Genomic DNA, 18,618 nt, shown 5'->3' on the forward strand with positions numbered 1-18,618 from the left:
CTTATCCAAAGTGTTGGTGTGATAATTGGCTGTCACTCACCGGACTGTGAGTGCTTCTTCCCGGACTATCAGGAACCGTGGACGTCCTCTATCCTGAGGGACTGCGCATGCGCAGCCCTTTCCAAACCTTCAGTGTATGTTCCTTTAACTTAATTGGCAGATCAGGCAACCTCCCTATATTAAGCACCTGTGGTCAACACCACGTTGCCTGATCTTGGAGTCTCATTCCCCATGAGTCTCTGAAGGTGTTCCTGTGTTTCCTCGTTTATTCAGCCCAGCTGATTCCTGTGGTTTCCAAACCACTTCTACCTCTGTGGTTTCCAAACCACTTCTACTACTGTGGTTCCCATACCACTTCTACCATCTACTATATCATCGTGACTGTGAGCTGATTCCTATCCGCTGCCTCCGTGCACTACAGTCTTCTAATCACTTCAACTCTACCATGTATCATTGGGACTGTTAGCTGATGCCTATCCGCTGCCTCCGTGCATTACAGGCTTCAACCACATCCACTCACCTGTTCATGATTGTGACTGCCAGCTGATTCCTATCCGCTGCCTCCGTGCACTACAGGCTTCAACCTGCAACTCGTCTGTGTTTCATCATCGTGACTGCTAGCTGATTCCTATCCGCTGCCTCCGTGCACTACAGTCTTCAACCTGCAACCCGTCTGTGTTTCATCGTGACTGTTTAGCTGATTCCTATCCGCTGCCTCTGTGCGCTTCAGTCTTCAGTCCTTGTCTACTCTACCGTGTTTCCTTGAGTCTGCTGCCACTATTGCTACCCGCTACTCTCCGTGATCATCTGTTCCTGTTCAACTCTGCTCCGGTGTCCCATCGTTACTGCACCTGCTGGTTGCTATTGGTTACCTCCGTGTTCCCGCAGAGACCCGCTGCTGTTACTTCTCAGCGCTACTCATCCATCTACTGCTGATCCGCTCTCCACGCCTTCCTGTGTTCCCTGCTGGTCTACCTACCTGTGCGCTGCACCTGCTAGACCCCTGCTTCACCCATCCAGGGACTTGTATCCTGCTGGCCTCCTGCCCTTCAGGTATCTCTGCACTCCTGTCTGACTGCCTTCTCCTGAACCACGGTATGCATACTTCCCATTGACTGTGCTGTGTATTGCATACCTTGCTGGACTGTGTTGGTTCTCCTCTGGAGTGTACTATCCGCTGAGTCTATTGCCATCATTGACTGTGTTGGTTCTCCTCTGGAGTGTACTATCTGCTGACTCTACTGCCATCATTGACTGTGTTATCTCATGCCGGATTACTTCAAGAGACTTTCTATATTGGCAGTGTTGTTCAGTCATTTATACATTTATATTGTGCATATTACTGTGGATCAAAGTCAAGGTGCCCGTGTATATATTGTGTTGCAGTCTCTCCCCGTGCACCTCCTCACATATATATTCAGTAGTACAACTTGCCATGGCAGACCACTGACTCCTGTTTACAGTTTCACCTGTTCCAGTATCCTCTCACATAGCAGTGGTACAACTTGCTAACGCAGACCACTGACTCCCCGGATACCTCCACTTGGATTCCATTCCTTCACTCAGACAGCGGTACAACTTGCTATCCGCAGACCGCTGACTCTCATCACCTCCTCGTTTCTGTTGGACATTCCTCCTCACTATAGCAGTGGTACAACTTGCTACCGCAGACCACTGACTACCTTCACGTGTCCTTTGTCCATACAGTTCCTCGTGTATTACTACCTCCATATTGCCAGTGCTGCTAGTCATAGACTTTCCTGAGCATCTCATCATCTGCTATTTCCTGTTCCGTGATCACCCTGCTACCAGAGTACCATATTACCACCTATACTGCTCTGGTAAGCCTATCACCTGGTGATCCCTGGGTAAAGACTCCTAGTGCCCGTGACAGTAAGATCAGGCCATGACAGACCCAGATACGGAACCTACTGCTAAAGAGATGCTGCAGCATCTGGTCAGCCGTGTGGAGCAACAGGATGCTCGCCAACAGCTGTTACTTCAATGTTACCAATCGTTAACCTCCCAAGGAACATCTGGACAGACTGTTACAGCTAGTATTGAAGCTCCTGTGCTTTCCTCCGTTTCCCCAGTGCCATCCCAGGTGTCTACAGCTCCTACGCTTCACCTGCCTACTCCGTCAAAATATGACGGGGACCCCAAAACTTGTAGAGGTTTCCTTAACCAATGTTCAGTCCATTTTGAACTCCAACCTCAAAATTTTTCTACCCATCGTTCCAGAGTGGCCTATCTTATCTCATTGTTTTCTGGACAAGCCCTGGCTTGGGCCTCCCCTCTGTGGGAAAGAAACGATCCAATTCTACAAGATAGTGCCAAATTCATTTCCACGTTCCGAAGTGTGTTCGATGAACCAGGTCGTGTGACCTCCGCTGCTTCCAGCATTCTTCGTTTGCGACAAGGCTCCCATACAGTAGGACAGTATGTCATTCAATTTAGGATCTTAGCCTCTGAACTTCAGTGGAACACTGAAGCATTAGTTGCCGCCTTCTGGCAGGGGCTCTCCGATAAAATTAAAGATGCACTGACTACCCAAGAGCTTCCTTCGTCACTAGAAGATTTGATCTCTCTTTGCCATCGTGTAGACATGAGATTTCGTGAAAGAGAATCTGAGAAAACAACTTCTGCTAAAGCACCTCTTCGTTTAAACCCTCAATTTCGTCCAGTTTCACCTTCTGTGATTCCCATGGAGATAGGACGTTCCAAATTATCTTTAGAAGAGAGGAAACGAAGAGTAAAGAATAGACTCTGTATCTATTGTGCTGATTCCACACATATGCTCAGTTCTTGCCCTAAGAAATCGGGAAATGCCAGGCCCTAACTAGTTCTGGAGAGGTGAAGTTAGGGTCCCTGGAGTCCTCTCCATTGTCTATGAAATCTAAAGTCTGCGCTTTCGATGTTACGATTTCCTTTGCTACCAAATCCTTTGAGTCACAGGCATTGATTGATTCCGGAGCAGCAGGAAATTTCATTTCTAAATCACTAGTGAATCAATGGTCCCTACCAGTGATCACTTTAAAAACACCCATTACTGTGACGGCTATAGATGGATCACGTCTCATCAATGGTCTCATCACCCAGAGTACGTCTCCAGTAACCCTTCAGATTGGTGTACTACACCATGAAGAAATTTCGTTTTTAATTCTTCCTGTTACGACAAGTCCGATTGTCTTAGGCCTTCCATGGCTTCAATGTCACTCTCCCCAGATTGACTGGCGCACCCCTCAAGTTACGTCTTGGGGGCCTGAATGTCACCATCGTTGTCTCTCTCAAGTTATTCCTCTTAAAGTACAGCAATCTTCCATCTCATCGTCCTCCCCGGGACTCCCTCCTCAGTATGCTTCATTTGCCGATGTGTTTGATAAAGCTCAGTCTGAACGTCTTCCTCCTCATCGTTCTTGGGATTGTCCGATCGACCTTCTACCTGGCAAGACTCCTCCCAGGGGTCGGGTCTATCCTCTCTCGTTACCTGAAACTCAAGCCACATCTGAGTACATACAGGAGAATCTCCAGCGTGGGTTCATTCGACCTTCCACCTCTCCCGCTGGAGCTGGGTTCTTCTTCGTCAAAAAGAAGGATGGATCATTACGCCCTTGTATAGATTTTCGTGGACTCAACGCCATTACTATCAAGAATCGGTATCCCATTCCGCTGATCACTGAGCTATTTGATCGCATCAAGGGAGCTCGGATATTTACTAAGTTGGATCTTCGTGGTGCCTACAATTTAATTAGAATCCGTTCCGGTGACGAATGGAAGACCGCGTTTAACACCAGAGATGGGCATTACGAATATTTAGTAATGCCCTTCGGGCTGTGTAATGCCCCCGCGGTTTTCCAGGGTTTCATCAATGAGATCTTTCGGGACTTATTATATGTATGTGTCGTTGTCTACCTGGACGACATATTGATCTTCTCACAGGACCTGCCTTCTCATCACCAACATGTGGCAGAGGTCCTCTCCAGACTACGGAAAAACTCATTGTTCTGTAAATTGGAAAAATGTTCATTCGAGTTACCCCAGATTCCATTCTTGGGGTATATAGTTTCCGGAGTTGGCCTGAAGATGGATCCAGACAAAGTAAATGCTGTACTACATTGGCCTCAGCCAACTACTCTTCGTGCCATCCAGCGTTTTTTAGGTTTTGCCAATTACTATAGACGCTTCATTCAAGACTTCTCATCCATTGCATCTCCCATTGTGGCCTTAACTCGGAAAGGGGCTAATACTAAGCAATGGTCATCTGAGGCTCTCCAAGCCTTTCAAATCCTCAAAGAGTCCTTCTCGTCTGCTCCCATTCTGCGACAACCTGATGTGACACTCCCCTTCTTCCTAGAAGTAGATGCCTCTAATGTGGGCTTAGGAGCTATTCTCTCCCAACGCTCGGAGCAACAAAAATTACATCCTTGTGCCTTCTACTCTCGGGGTCTTCTGCCCGCAGAGAAAAACTATACTATCGGGGACAAGGAGTTGCTGGCCATCAAAGCTGCATTAGAGGAATGGAGATACTTGTTGGAAGGAGCTCGCCATCCTGTGACGATCTTCACGGATCATAAGAACTTGTCATATTTGCAATCTGCTCAATGCTTGAACCCTCGTCAAGCAAGATGGTCTCTTTTCTTTTCCCGTTTTGAATTAATTATAACCTTCAAACCAGCTGCTAAGAACAAGAAAGCTGACGCTCTATCTCGAGCTTTTGTGACGTCCTCTGATGTAGAAGAGGTTCCCAACCATGCTATTCTAGACCCCAAATGTATTTCTCTGGCTGCGTCATCCACCAAAATGCTACCATTTGGGAAGACCCTCGTGCCTCCTACTCTGAGGAGGAAAATCCTTTCGTGGTTCCATGCCTCTCGTTTTTCTGGACACGCCGGTGAACATAAGACCTTTGAGATTCTCTCTCGTAGTTACTGGTGGCCTTCAATGAGGAGAGACGTCAAAGAGTTTATTGCTTCCTGTGATTTATGTTCTCAGTTCAAATCCTCCCGCAGAACTCCAGCAGGGTTGCTGCGACCACTACCCATTCCGTCCAAGCCTTGGACCCATATTAGTATGGATTTCGTTACTGATTTGCCACCAAGTAAGAATCACAATACTATTTGGGTAGTGGTAGACAGATTTTCGAAGATGGCTCATTTCGTCCCTCTGTCCGGTTTACCTTCCTCGTCTACTCTGGCTGAACATTTCATTAAAGAAATCTTCCGCATCCATGGATGTCCGTCTGAGATTGTGTCAGATAGAGGAGTACAATTCGTTTCCAGATTCTGGCGGGCCCTTTGTAAAACCTTGGGCATACGATTAGCACTCTCATCGTCTTACCATCCGCAATCTAACGGACAAACGGAACGAGTCAATCAAGATCTTGAGACTTTTATTAGGATGTTCTCTTCAGCCAACCAAGACAACTGGGTAGAATTGCTCCCTTGGGCTGAATTCGCCCATAACAACATGTACCATGAGTCATCATCCAAAACTCCATTCTTTGTGGTCTACGGTCACCATCCGTCTTTTCCGGAATTTCCTGCCCTCCCGCCCACCCAAGTTCCTGCTGTGGAGACTGCTTGTCAGACCTTCAAAAATATCTGGTCTCAGGTCAAAACCTGTTTAAAGAAGACATCTAACAAATATAAGTCTTTCGCAGATAAGAAGAGGCGGGCTATTCCACCACTAAAAATTGGAGATCGTGTCTGGTTATCTACCAAAAATATTCGTTTGAAGGTTCCATCTATGAAATTCGCCCCTCGTTTTATTGGTCCATATAGGATCATTCAAGTTATCAATCCAGTATGTGTTAAACTTCTTCTTCCTAAGAATCTTCGGATTTCCAATGCCTTCCATGTGTCCTTACTCAAACCTCTTATTATCAATCGTTTCTCGACTCCTCCCTCAGCACCGCAGCCAGTTCAAGTTCATCAGGAGGAGGATTTCGAGATTACTGAGGTATTGGATGCAAAAATTTCGCGAGGAGTCCTCCGTTTCCTCGTTCATTGGAAGGGCTTTGGTCCTGAAGAGCGTTCATGGATCAAAGCTGAAGATCTTAATGCTCCTGCCCTTCTGAAGAAGTTTTATTCCAAAAATCCGGACAAGCCCGGTTCCAGGCGTTCTGTGCCCACCTTTAAAAGGGGGGGTACTGTCACTCACCGGACTGTGAGTGCTTCTTCCCGGACTATCAGGAACCGTGGACGTCCTCTATCCTGAGGGACTGCGCATGCGCAGCCCTTTCCAAACCTTCAGTGTATGTTCCTTTAACTTAATTGGCAGATCAGGCAACCTCCCTATATTAAGCACCTGTGGTCAACACCACGTTGCCTGATCTTGGAGTCTCATTCCCCATGAGTCTCTGAAGGTGTTCCTGTGTTTCCTCGTTTATTCAGCCCAGCTGATTCCTGTGGTTTCCAAACCACTTCTACCTCTGTGGTTTCCAAACCACTTCTACTACTGTGGTTCCCATACCACTTCTACCATCTACTATATCATCGTGACTGTGAGCTGATTCCTATCCGCTGCCTCCGTGCACTACAGTCTTCTAATCACTTCAACTCTACCATGTATCATTGGGACTGTTAGCTGATGCCTATCCGCTGCCTCCGTGCATTACAGGCTTCAACCACATCCACTCACCTGTTCATGATTGTGACTGCCAGCTGATTCCTATCCGCTGCCTCCGTGCACTACAGGCTTCAACCTGCAACTCGTCTGTGTTTCATCATCGTGACTGCTAGCTGATTCCTATCCGCTGCCTCCGTGCACTACAGTCTTCAACCTGCAACCCGTCTGTGTTTCATCGTGACTGTTTAGCTGATTCCTATCCGCTGCCTCTGTGCGCTTCAGTCTTCAGTCCTTGTCTACTCTACCGTGTTTCCTTGAGTCTGCTGCCACTATTGCTACCCGCTACTCTCCGTGATCATCTGTTCCTGTTCAACTCTGCTCCGGTGTCCCATCGTTACTGCACCTGCTGGTTGCTATTGGTTACCTCCGTGTTCCCGCAGAGACCCGCTGCTGTTACTTCTCAGCGCTACTCATCCATCTACTGCTGATCCGCTCTCCACGCCTTCCTGTGTTCCCTGCTGGTCTACCTACCTGTGCGCTGCACCTGCTAGACCCCTGCTTCACCCATCCAGGGACTTGTATCCTGCTGGCCTCCTGCCCTTCAGGTATCTCTGCACTCCTGTCTGACTGCCTTCTCCTGAACCACGGTATGCATACTTCCCATTGACTGTGCTGTGTATTGCATACCTTGCTGGACTGTGTTGGTTCTCCTCTGGAGTGTACTATCCGCTGAGTCTATTGCCATCATTGACTGTGTTGGTTCTCCTCTGGAGTGTACTATCTGCTGACTCTACTGCCATCATTGACTGTGTTATCTCATGCCGGATTACTTCAAGAGACTTTCTATATTGGCAGTGTTGTTCAGTCATTTATACATTTATATTGTGCATATTACTGTGGATCAAAGTCAAGGTGCCCGTGTATATATTGTGTTGCAGTCTCTCCCCGTGCACCTCCTCACATATATATTCAGTAGTACAACTTGCCATGGCAGACCACTGACTCCTGTTTACAGTTTCACCTGTTCCAGTATCCTCTCACATAGCAGTGGTACAACTTGCTAACGCAGACCACTGACTCCCCGGATACCTCCACTTGGATTCCATTCCTTCACTCAGACAGCGGTACAACTTGCTATCCGCAGACCGCTGACTCTCATCACCTCCTCGTTTCTGTTGGACATTCCTCCTCACTATAGCAGTGGTACAACTTGCTACCGCAGACCACTGACTACCTTCACGTGTCCTTTGTCCATACAGTTCCTCGTGTATTACTACCTCCATATTGCCAGTGCTGCTAGTCATAGACTTTCCTGAGCATCTCATCATCTGCTATTTCCTGTTCCGTGATCACCCTGCTACCAGAGTACCATATTACCACCTATACTGCTCTGGTAAGCCTATCACCTGGTGATCCCTGGGTAAAGACTCCTAGTGCCCGTGACATTGGCTTAACTGTATTATGAACCCCACAATCGGCAACTGATAACCCTTATATAGAACCTATGGTGCAGGATGTTTTTCAACATTAGCAGCCATCTATCCCAGAACCGCACAGTTCACTGGTACTCGGATGCCCCCTTGACTTGATCCCAGTAGTGTATAGTGGTTATCAGCCAGAAGTGAGATATTGTCAGGGAAACTCACAGCTATGGAGCCACATGTAGACAAACCAAGACAGACAGGACACAAAAGAAAATAGTTTATTGACAGGACGGATCAGAGGCCAGGAGAGGTACATGAGGTTAATAAACAGACAGATAGTTCACGGGCAGGCAGAGATCCAACAGCAAGGTCCAGTAAACGTAGCCAAGGTCCAACACACTGAATTTAGAAGCAGAAGATATACCAATCTATATAGAACAAAGGTACAGGGTAGGTAAATCTAGCACCAGCAAGGCAATAATGGCAACGAGTTTATGTAGGTCCTGGCCAATCAACTCCTGAGTAGAAATCATTTGAGCAGGAAGTATTCAGTGATCAGCTGCTGGGTAGAAATTATGTGAGCAGAGACTCTTGGCTGATCAGTTGCTAGGTAGTGAGCAGTAATGAGTTTTGCAAGAACTGGTAAATCAGCTATAATGTAAAATCACCATTAGCAACTCAGAAAGCAAGGTAAGTATGGTTGCTTTGCAACCTCAAGCACACAGAGACACAACAATTCTGACATACAGCAGAATCTAGAATGGATTCTTGGACAATAGAGCAGCAAAAACATGACACTCTGTAAATGTGTTGAATTAACAATACTATATACACTTGGTCAGTCCCTTTATAGCTCTCTTGAAACGTACTACTATGTCGATCCATGTGTTTTCCCTTGTAACAGGTAACGGGTCCAATCCTTGAAATAAGTTACAGTTTATACACTTTAAATGATCTATTCAATTAATTTACTAAACGGAAATAATTATTTAATGCCTTGATTCTTACATTGTTGATTGCTGTGGCTTCTTATGTGGTACAGTGATTGAAATTCTTAGATATTCATGGATAACCATGTCAGATCATGCAGCTTTTTCATTAAGTGAACCTCTTAATCCTACCTAAAGAATATGGGAATTCTTTGAAAAGAAGGACTGTTCAGGAGTCGCTGGTCGGAATACTTTAAAACACTCAGAAAAGCTAGAATGAGTGGAAGGGGCAATTGTCACTGGTAACTAGTATCATCAGAGTTACATGCGTACCTTTTAATCAGATTGGAGATTTTGTGAAGCTGTCTCATGGCCTTGATACTGGTAGAGGACCTACACTCCCCTTGACACGGAATAGGCTCAGGATGTTTGCCAAATCATGCAAATAAATATGCTTATGGCCCCCATTCAGAATGTCGAAACCCAGGTTATAACCACTCGATATTAATGGTGCATCATCATGGGGACTATTGAGTTTAAAATCTTAACATGCACTTATCTGCCTATTTTGAGGGTATCGTATGCAAAATCACTCTGCGCATGCCCAGAACCAGATCATATGCTACAGAACGCAGCTAGGTCCGCTCCGTCTTCGTGCGCAAAGGACACTTCTGCACCCTACAAAGCGGCGTTTGGCCAAACTCAAGTGCCACGTCCAAATCAAGCTCTGCCCATTTCAAAATTACTTGTTTTTCTGCTTTATCTCTTGCTCCAGCTACAGGGCTAGTCGAAGTCCTGATCAGTAGTGATGACAGTCTAATATGCATGCTATAACACGTGCTTCAATCAGGAGCAACTGTAAAAATGTATTTTATGTTCAGTAGACATTAATAACATCCTAATAAATATATTTCATGGGGGGGGGGGACGGGACACTTTTTAACTGTTTATTCATTCACAGATGACACTAATGTAATAATTATTTTTTTGTGCGTTCCTTTGCAAATTTATAAGCCACATACATATCTTTCAGTGTCTTGTGTAGTAGAGCAGAGCAGACATAGACCCAAATTCATCAGTGCATGTATCTTTAGATCCATTCCTTTTAGAATTTGGGTGTGCAGGCATATTTACGTGCATTTTAGAACTAACACATTGCGATCAGAGTGTGTGCCTTGATGAGTCAGGCCCGTAAAGTGTCAAATCAATTCTCAGAAACAAAATGTATTACATTAGTGCTCAAGCTATCTGTAAAAGATCATATGTGCAGTCTTGTAGTTATATGGTAAATATCTCACTCAGCCACTGCTCAATCTATCTGTAAAAGATAATATGTGCAGTTTTGTAGTTATATGGTATGGTTACCCTCAATTTGTTTGTTTAAGAATTTTATTACTTTGTTTGTAGTGTGTGATTAGTGGGGGTTAATTCATGAAAGTGGTCACATGGCTATTTGGACCTATTTAAACAGCAGTCTAAGGCTGTGTGAGGCTGTTAGCTAGTGAGGATTCTTCTAATTTTTACAAGTGTATTAACTAAATTAGTTAGTATAGTAAGAGATATTCAAAAGAGGAACAAGAGGAGAACAGGAGGGGAACCTTTTACCTGCAAACACTGCTACATGAGGTCAACATTCCACAATCAGCCATGAGCTCTGATATCCTCCACCACCTGCATTGCCAACTGCCTGGACACTCCCTGCTGATCTGTTTTCTTACACTTATCTTTGGCCTGCTGCTGTATTAATATGTCTTGTTGATTCAACTTAGGCTGCTTGTATTCCCACCTTTAAACCACACTGTTGCCCCACTTTAGCTTGAATTTTTAACTGGCTCCCTCTTGTCCTGTGCACTTGCATAACCAGCTCACTGCACCTTGTATTATGCCTTATGTTATACTATTGCCTTCCAATCATGCCTAATATCACTGTCTAATCTAACTGTTTTTCTTAACACACCCATCTGGTATCTCTACTGTCCTTGCTGCTTCCTATTCCCTCGCTCATAATTTACATCTTTTCCTCCTCTTTTCTCTCCTTCTACCACTGCACACTCTCGCTTCACTCACCTTTCCTGCTCTCACCATTTCCTCCCTTCACTTGTAAGCCCTTGCCATCCTTGATTTCCTTATTATTTCAAATGTCTATTCCACACCTTCTCTAGCTTTATTGTGATTTGCTCCTCTCTCACTTCTGTCCTCTCCCTCTATCCCCCTGCTTCCCTTGCCCAACCTTTCCATATTCTTCCTCCTCCTCACTCCTCCCTCTCCCTTTCCACCCCCTCCCTATCTCACTTCTCTCTTCTCTTCTGTGCCTCTGTGCCCCTGATATGACTCTCTCCCCCCTCCACCTTCTTTCCCTCTCTCCTCCTTTTCCCCACTCACACACTTTCCCTCTTGTCACATTCACTGCTCTTCTCTCAGTGTCAGTCTGCTCCTACCTACCACGTCCCTCTCTTTCCCCCCAGGTAATCTATTCCCTCACGTCACTCCTACCTTCTCCCTCTCCCATTCATAACCCCCTAATCTGCCCCATCTCCACTCCGCCCCCACCTCTTGCGCCCCTGCCCCACGTCTCCTGTCTGCTCACAAATCCCCTCTTATTTCTGCTTCTCGTCTAATTCCAACCCTCTCTCTCTGTCATGCCCCTCGCTCCCTATCATACTCGCCCTTGCAGTCGAGCAACCCCAACAATCTCATCCACATCTCCCCTTTTCTCTCTCTTCCGCTATCCTGTGGTCTCTGGAATGCCAGGTCAGTTTGTAACAAATTGACCTCTATCCATGATCTCTTTATCTCTAGAGCCTTCAACCTGCTTGCCTGGCTATCCCCTGAGGACACCTGGCTATCCCCTGACATTACCTCTCCTGCTGCTCTCTCTTTTGGGGGCTTGTCCTTCTACCAAACACCCAGACCTGGGGACTGGCAAGGTGGTGGCGTCGGCATACTTCTCTCCTCCTGCTGCTCTTTTTGGGTTCTTCCCCCTGAACCCTGCCTCTCTTTTTCCTCCTTTGAGGATCACTTTATCCGCCTATTTCACCCAGTCCAGGTCCGTGTTGCTGTTTTCTACTGTCCTCCCGGTCCTGTCTCCCAATTCCTTGATCACTTTGCCATCTGGCTCCCTTACTTTCTCTCCTCTGATCTTCCCTCCCTCATCTTGGGGGACTTTAATATCCCTATAGACAATCCCTCAGACCGTGCTGCCTCCAAACTTCTCTCCCTCTCCTCCTCCCTTGGGATATCTCAATGGACCTCCTCTCCTTCCCACCACAGTGGCCACTCCCTTGATCTGGTTTTTTAACACCTCGGTACTGTTTCCGACCTCATTAAGTTACATTTTCCACTCTCTGACCACCATCTCCTCTCTTTTAACATCTCTCCACCCCTCTCTTCATACCCATCCCCCAAGGTTACTATCACCAGACGTAATCTTGACATAGGTGATCCTACCCCTTTCTCCTCCTCTCTGGGCTCGCTCCTCTCCCCCATCACAAGTCTTTCTTGCTCCAATGAGGCTGTCTCCTTTTAAAATCACACTCTTACCACTGCTGTCACCATCAAGCTTTGTTGGACCCTGCCGCAACTGTGGCACTCAAAACTTATCCGCTATCTTCAAAAATACTCCCACAGTGCAGAACGGCTCTGGAGAAAGTCACACACTCATGCTGACTTCCTTCACATCAAGTTCATACTTGCCTCTTAAAGTTCGGCCCTGTCGCTCTCTAAACAATCCTTCTTTAAAGCTCTCATTTCTTCCCAATCCTCCAACCCCCGTCTGCTTTTTGCCACCTTCAACTCTCTCCTCCTCCACTCCCCCTCTTCCCCCCATGCTCTCTGCTGTGGACTTTGCTACCCACTTCACCTCCAAGATTGAGTCTATACATCAAGACATCTCCCAGCAGTCCCTTTTTACACCACCCTCTTCCCCCTCCCTGCCCACTCTGTCCCCCTTCCCACCGTCCACTGCTATCTTCTTTCTCCCCTCCCCTCTTGCTAGCTCACCCTCCTTCTCTTCCTTCACTCCGGTATCTGCAGATGAAGTCCATACCTTTCTCTCTTCCTCACCCCTCTCCACTTGCCCACAGGACTCAATTGCTTCCCTCCTCCTCCGCTCCCTCTCTCCTGAAGTCTGCTCACACCTTGGCCACCTCCTCAACCTATCCCTCTCCTCTGGAATCTTCCCTTACTCATTTAAACATGCTCTTGTCTCCCCCATACTCAAGAAACCATCCCTTGATCCCAACTCTCTCTAATTACCGCCCTATTTCGCTTCTTCCTTTTGCCTCCCAACCCCTTGAACGGGTTGTCTACAACCGACTCACCTCCTTTCTCCCTTCTCACTCACTCCTTGACCTGCTCCAATCCAGTTTTTGCCCCCTCCACTCCACTGAAACTTCCCTCACTAAGGTCACTAATGACCTCCTTCTCGCTAAATCCAAAAGACACTACTTCCTTCTTATCCTTCTTGACCTCTCTGCTGCCTTCAATACCGTTGACCACGCACTCCTTTTGCAAACTCTCAATTCTATAGGCCTCTGTAACACTGTCCTTTCCTGGTTTTCCTCTTACCTCACAACCGCTCCTTCTCAGTCGCTACACATGACTCCACATCCCCCCCTCTTCCCTTACCTGTTGGTGTTCCTCAGGGTTCCTTGGCCCCCTGCTTTTCTCCCTCTACACCTCCTCCCTAGATGTCCACATTCGCTCCTTTGGCCTCCAGTACCACCTCTTTGCTGATGATACCCAAATCTATCTTTCATCCCCTGACCACTCCACTTTCCGCCTGTCTCGTGTCTTCTGCTGTCTCTCGACCATCTCATCTTGGATGTCCTAATGATTACTTAAACTCAATATTTCCAAAATTGAACTTATCGTCTTCCCCCCTTCCAGGACTCTCCCACCTCCCACCTCCCCCCTTTCTATTTCTGTTAATAACACTATCCTCGTTTCTGTACCTTAAGTCCAATGCCTTGGGGTCATCCTTGATTCATCCTTCTCCTTCAAGCCCAGCGTTCTGTCCCTCTCAAAATCATGTTAATTCCACCTTCGGAATATATCCAAGATACTCCCTTTTCTCACCATGGAAACTATGAAAACCTTCGTTCACTCGCTTGTAATCTCTCGCCTTGACTACTGTAACCTCCTTCTCTGTGGCCTACCTGATTCTCACCTTGACCCTCTTTAGTCTATCCTCAATGTTGCTGCCTGTCTCATTTTCCTTTCCCTCCGCTCTATCTCTGCTGTCTCCCTCCAACAGTCACTACATTAGCTCCCCATGGCCTGCAGAATTAAATTTAAACTCTTCAGCCTCACCTTCAGAGCTCTTAATCAATCCTCCCCTCCCTACAACTCCAATCTCATCTCTACCTACACTCCTAGCCACCCCCTCCGCTCTGCCTGTGACCGCCGCCTCACTGCTTCACTGATCACCTCTTCTCACTCCTGTCTTCAGGACTTTGCCCGGGCTGCTTCCCAGCTGTGGAACGATCTTCCACGTTCCATCAGGTTAGCATCTACTCTCAAAGGCTTCAAGCGTGTCCTTAAGACTCATTTCTTTATTGAATTCTATCAGTCCTCCTCCTAACTCTCTCCACCAGTTAGTTCCACCCTATTTGTGTCTCCCCCTTTACTTTAGGATGTAAGCTCTCAGGAGCAGGGCCCTCTTTCCTTGTGTGCTCCTTCTACTATTCCATCAACCTCTGTACCTCTTGGCCTGCTTCCCTAGCCCTATTTTCTTAAGCTCCAGCCTACTTCTCACTGATTTCTACCATCACTTTCACTCACTGTCCCAGTAATAATTTTATTTGCATTACCATGTTACCTGTGTCTGTGTATATATTTTTGTTAATTATTTGATTTTTCTGTATCATGTTGTGTCATGGCTCACTGTTTTTTGTATGTCATGTACCGAGCTGTTGTTCTGCAGTGGACACTTTGTGGCGTCTTATAATTTAAAGATAATAATAATAATAGTCCTTTTTTTTTTTTATTATAACAGTTTTTATTAGAAGTTTTCCAATTACAAAGTGACATCAGCAAGACAATATCCAAACAGGAAATATTCATTGACAAGAATATGTTACAAAAGATTGGGCAATGTTTTGTTTACATTCAATAAAGAACAAAGTTTGCTCATTTTACAATTTTTAAATTTTGATAACCTGAGATCAATAAAGATCAATTTAAAAAATAAGAATAAAATAAGAAATTGTAAATCTTACTTTAACCCGCAAAGAGTGAGCCTAGTATCAACAGGATTATACTAATGTTTTACATAAGGGAATTGAAAGTGTTCATTTATGTAAAAAGACACACATAACATAAAATAATACTGTCATTAGCAACAGCAACAGGCAGGAGACCGTGGACAACTCCCGAGAATATAGTACAGCGGACAGTGGTGTACCCACCACCCCACCCCCTCCACCTGGTATAGATCCAAAGATCAAGTGCAAATGAGGGTGGGGGTGAGCATGAGGAACGGGGGGGAGGGGGAGTAAAAGACTGCTCCTCAGCACAAAATCCTACATCAACAACTCTTGACACCCTATTTCCATATCAATTATTCCCCAAAGCACGGTGTAGAGAACATCTTGTGTCTTCAAACATCTTTAAGATTCCTCCTCGGGTATTAGGAGGGAGAGAGAGAGTCGATAAAAGGGCCCCATTTCTTGTAGAATCTTTCTACCCCTTTCTCAATATCTGGCAAGGTGGCTCTTCTATCAAAATACAGTGTATTAAAGAGTTCATTTTTCACTTCTGATAAAGATGGGGGGGATTTTTTAATCCAATGACGAAAAATTACTAGTTTGGCTATTGTGATGGTGACCGTGATAAAAGGTTTAACATCCTGGGATTCTCTGGATGGAATAAGATGTACCCAATTTTCAAATTGACATAAGAAGATGGCCTTTCTATCACTTGGAAGAGGAGTGTCCAAGACAGAGGATAAAAAGTTTAGTATTTTATTCCAGAATTTCTGGATCTTTCTACATTGCCAGATGTTGTGGAAAAAAGACGCGTTTGCACTTGGGACAGAAACCTGATTTTTCCGGAACATAACATTTCCTTTGATATTGCAATATACAGGTACGATTAAGAAATTATATATGGGTCTTTTGTAATCTTGTGGAATGAAGCCATTTCAAAATGTTTTTGTTATGTTTAAGCAGATCTATATCAGGGCTAAGTTCAGGAGATTCCTTCAACCAGGATCTATGTGTCTTAGTCCAAATTTTGGGTATATCTGACGGTAGTAGATCCTGATAAAGGAATCTAATTTGGAAATTCCGTCTCTTAGTGAAAATGTAACAGGTCCTCTAGGGAGCTGGCTGTGGGGAGAGAGAATTTATTATCTGTATGTGTCATGATGTAATGGCGTAATTGCAAATAAAAATGGGAATTGAGTAGGTTAAATTTTTCCTTAAGCTGTTGGAAAGGGAGTAGGTAGCCTCCAGGGTCACATACATCTTTTATTGAGGCAATACCTTTGATTCTCCAAGTGGAAAATTCAGTATTTGCTAGACCTGGAGGAAACGCAGGATTGCCCCAGATAGTAACGTAGTGTGTAGTAGATCAAGGGTGTTTTAGGCGTTTTGTGATAATATTCCATGCCTTGTAAGTATCAGAGAATAAGATGTTTTGTAATATTTCTTCTGGAATCAGTTTTTTCGGAAGGTGGAGAAGTGCCGCCAATGAATATGGGTGCACTAATTCGTTTTCCAGAGGTAGATTAATAAAGTATTCTTGCCTCAATAACCAGCCCACAGCATAATGGAAGAGAGCAGAGAGCATAATAGCCATTCAATTCCACCTTTTTGCTTATTTTGTTTGAGTTTAGCATTGTGAATTTTGGGTCATTTACCTCCCCATAGGAAGGAAGTGAAGAGTTTGGTGCATCTATGTACATCAGTTTTCGTGAGACAGAGAAGGAGCATCTGCATCGGGTATGTCAGTTTGGGGAAAATGACAGACTTAATCACGGCGTTTCTACCAAGAAGTGACAAAGGAAGGTTTTTCCAATTATCTAGCATAAAATCTATATTCCTAATAATGGGGGAATAGTTAAATTTATAGAGATCGTTCAGAGATGATGGAATGGAAATGCCCAAGTATTTTAATTTTTGTGTTACTAAACGGAAATTTGAAATAGCTGTAATTTGGTCTGAGTTCATTGCAGTATTCGAAATAGGGAGTATTTCAGATTTTTGGAAGTTGATTTTATAGCCTGCAAAGGATCCAAAGTTTTCTATTATCTCAACAATTGCGGGGATAGATTTTACAGGGCATGTAACCATTAGTAGCATATCATCGGCGAACTTGCATGACTCTGAATGAACTTGTATGCCTGAGTAATTAAGGTCTTCCCTGAGGGTTATAGCCAATGGCTCTAGCGCAATTGCAAAGAGCAGTGGCGATAAGGGACACCCCTGGCGTGTGCCTCGTTGTATTTTAAAGGGGGAGTATATATGACCATTTGCTATTATCTCCGTCTGGGGGTTATGGTATAATGTTTGAATGGTTGATGTAAAAGCTTCTGGAAAACCAAATCTTCCCAGAGATTCGTATAAGTGATCCCACAGGTCAAAAGCTTTTTCAGAGTTTAAGGAATAAGGATACTGATCTCTGGAGATTTGGTATGCTGAATGTGCGACAAAACCGTCAGAACCTTACGTATGTTCGTGACAGAGTTCCGGCCCCAAATGAAATCTGATTGATCTGTGCGTATGATAGAGGGCAAGATAAATTTTAATCTTTCTGCTAATATTTTAGTTAGGATTTTATAATCAATATTGAGCAGGAAGATTGGTCTGTAAGACCCCGGGTCATCTAGTTGTCTGTCTTGTTTGGGTAAGAATAGCAGAATTGAAATGTAGGGGCAACGAACCAGATTCTATTATTTGATTAAAAAATTTAGTTAGTGTTTCTGTTATTTGAGAAATGAGTATTTTATAAAACTCGCCACTCAAACCATCAGGTCCTGGTGCTTTGAAAGTTTTTAAATTTTTTATTACATTGGTGACTTCTTCCGTTTTCATAGGGGCTAGGAGGGATTCTGATTGAGAGTCAGAGATACCGGGCATAGAGATTTACTCCCAAAATTGGTCTTTAGAGGCAAGATTGATAGGGTCTTGAGAGTATAGCTTTGTATAAAAGTTATGGAACATATTGAGTATTTCTTTTCCATCACTAGACAGTGAGCCGTCTTTCGATGTAAGCGCTGCAATAACAGTTATGGGATCTCTCACCTTTAAACAGATTGGATAACAAGCGGCTATTCTTATTTCCGTGTCATAGAACTGAAATCTGGAAGCTTGTGAAGTTCTATCTGCTAATTGGGCAATTAGGTTATTAAACTGTGTTTGTTTTTGCTTGTTTATATTTTTATTTGTTAGCGATGGATTATTTTTCATGTTTTGGTAGGCTGAAGTAAGTTCTCTTTGTGTGTCTAGGTATAACTTAGTATGTGTTTTTATGTGTTGGCTTGTAAATTAAATTATACGGCCCTTAAATACCGCCTTGGCTGTCTGCCATAGTAACGCTGGGCTCGATTGATGTTCTTCGTTATTGAACAGAAAATCATGCCAGGCTGCAATGAGCATATTTCTAAATGATAACGAATTAGATAAGTAATTCTGAAATTTCCACTGCCTGTATGAGCCTGTTTTATGTGTATTAACAATTTCCATCCAAAGCATGGC

The sequence above is a fragment of the Mixophyes fleayi genome, chromosome 3 (assembly GCF_038048845.1).
Source record: "Mixophyes fleayi isolate aMixFle1 chromosome 3, aMixFle1.hap1, whole genome shotgun sequence".
Classification (NCBI taxonomy): domain Eukaryota; kingdom Metazoa; phylum Chordata; class Amphibia; order Anura; family Limnodynastidae; genus Mixophyes; species Mixophyes fleayi.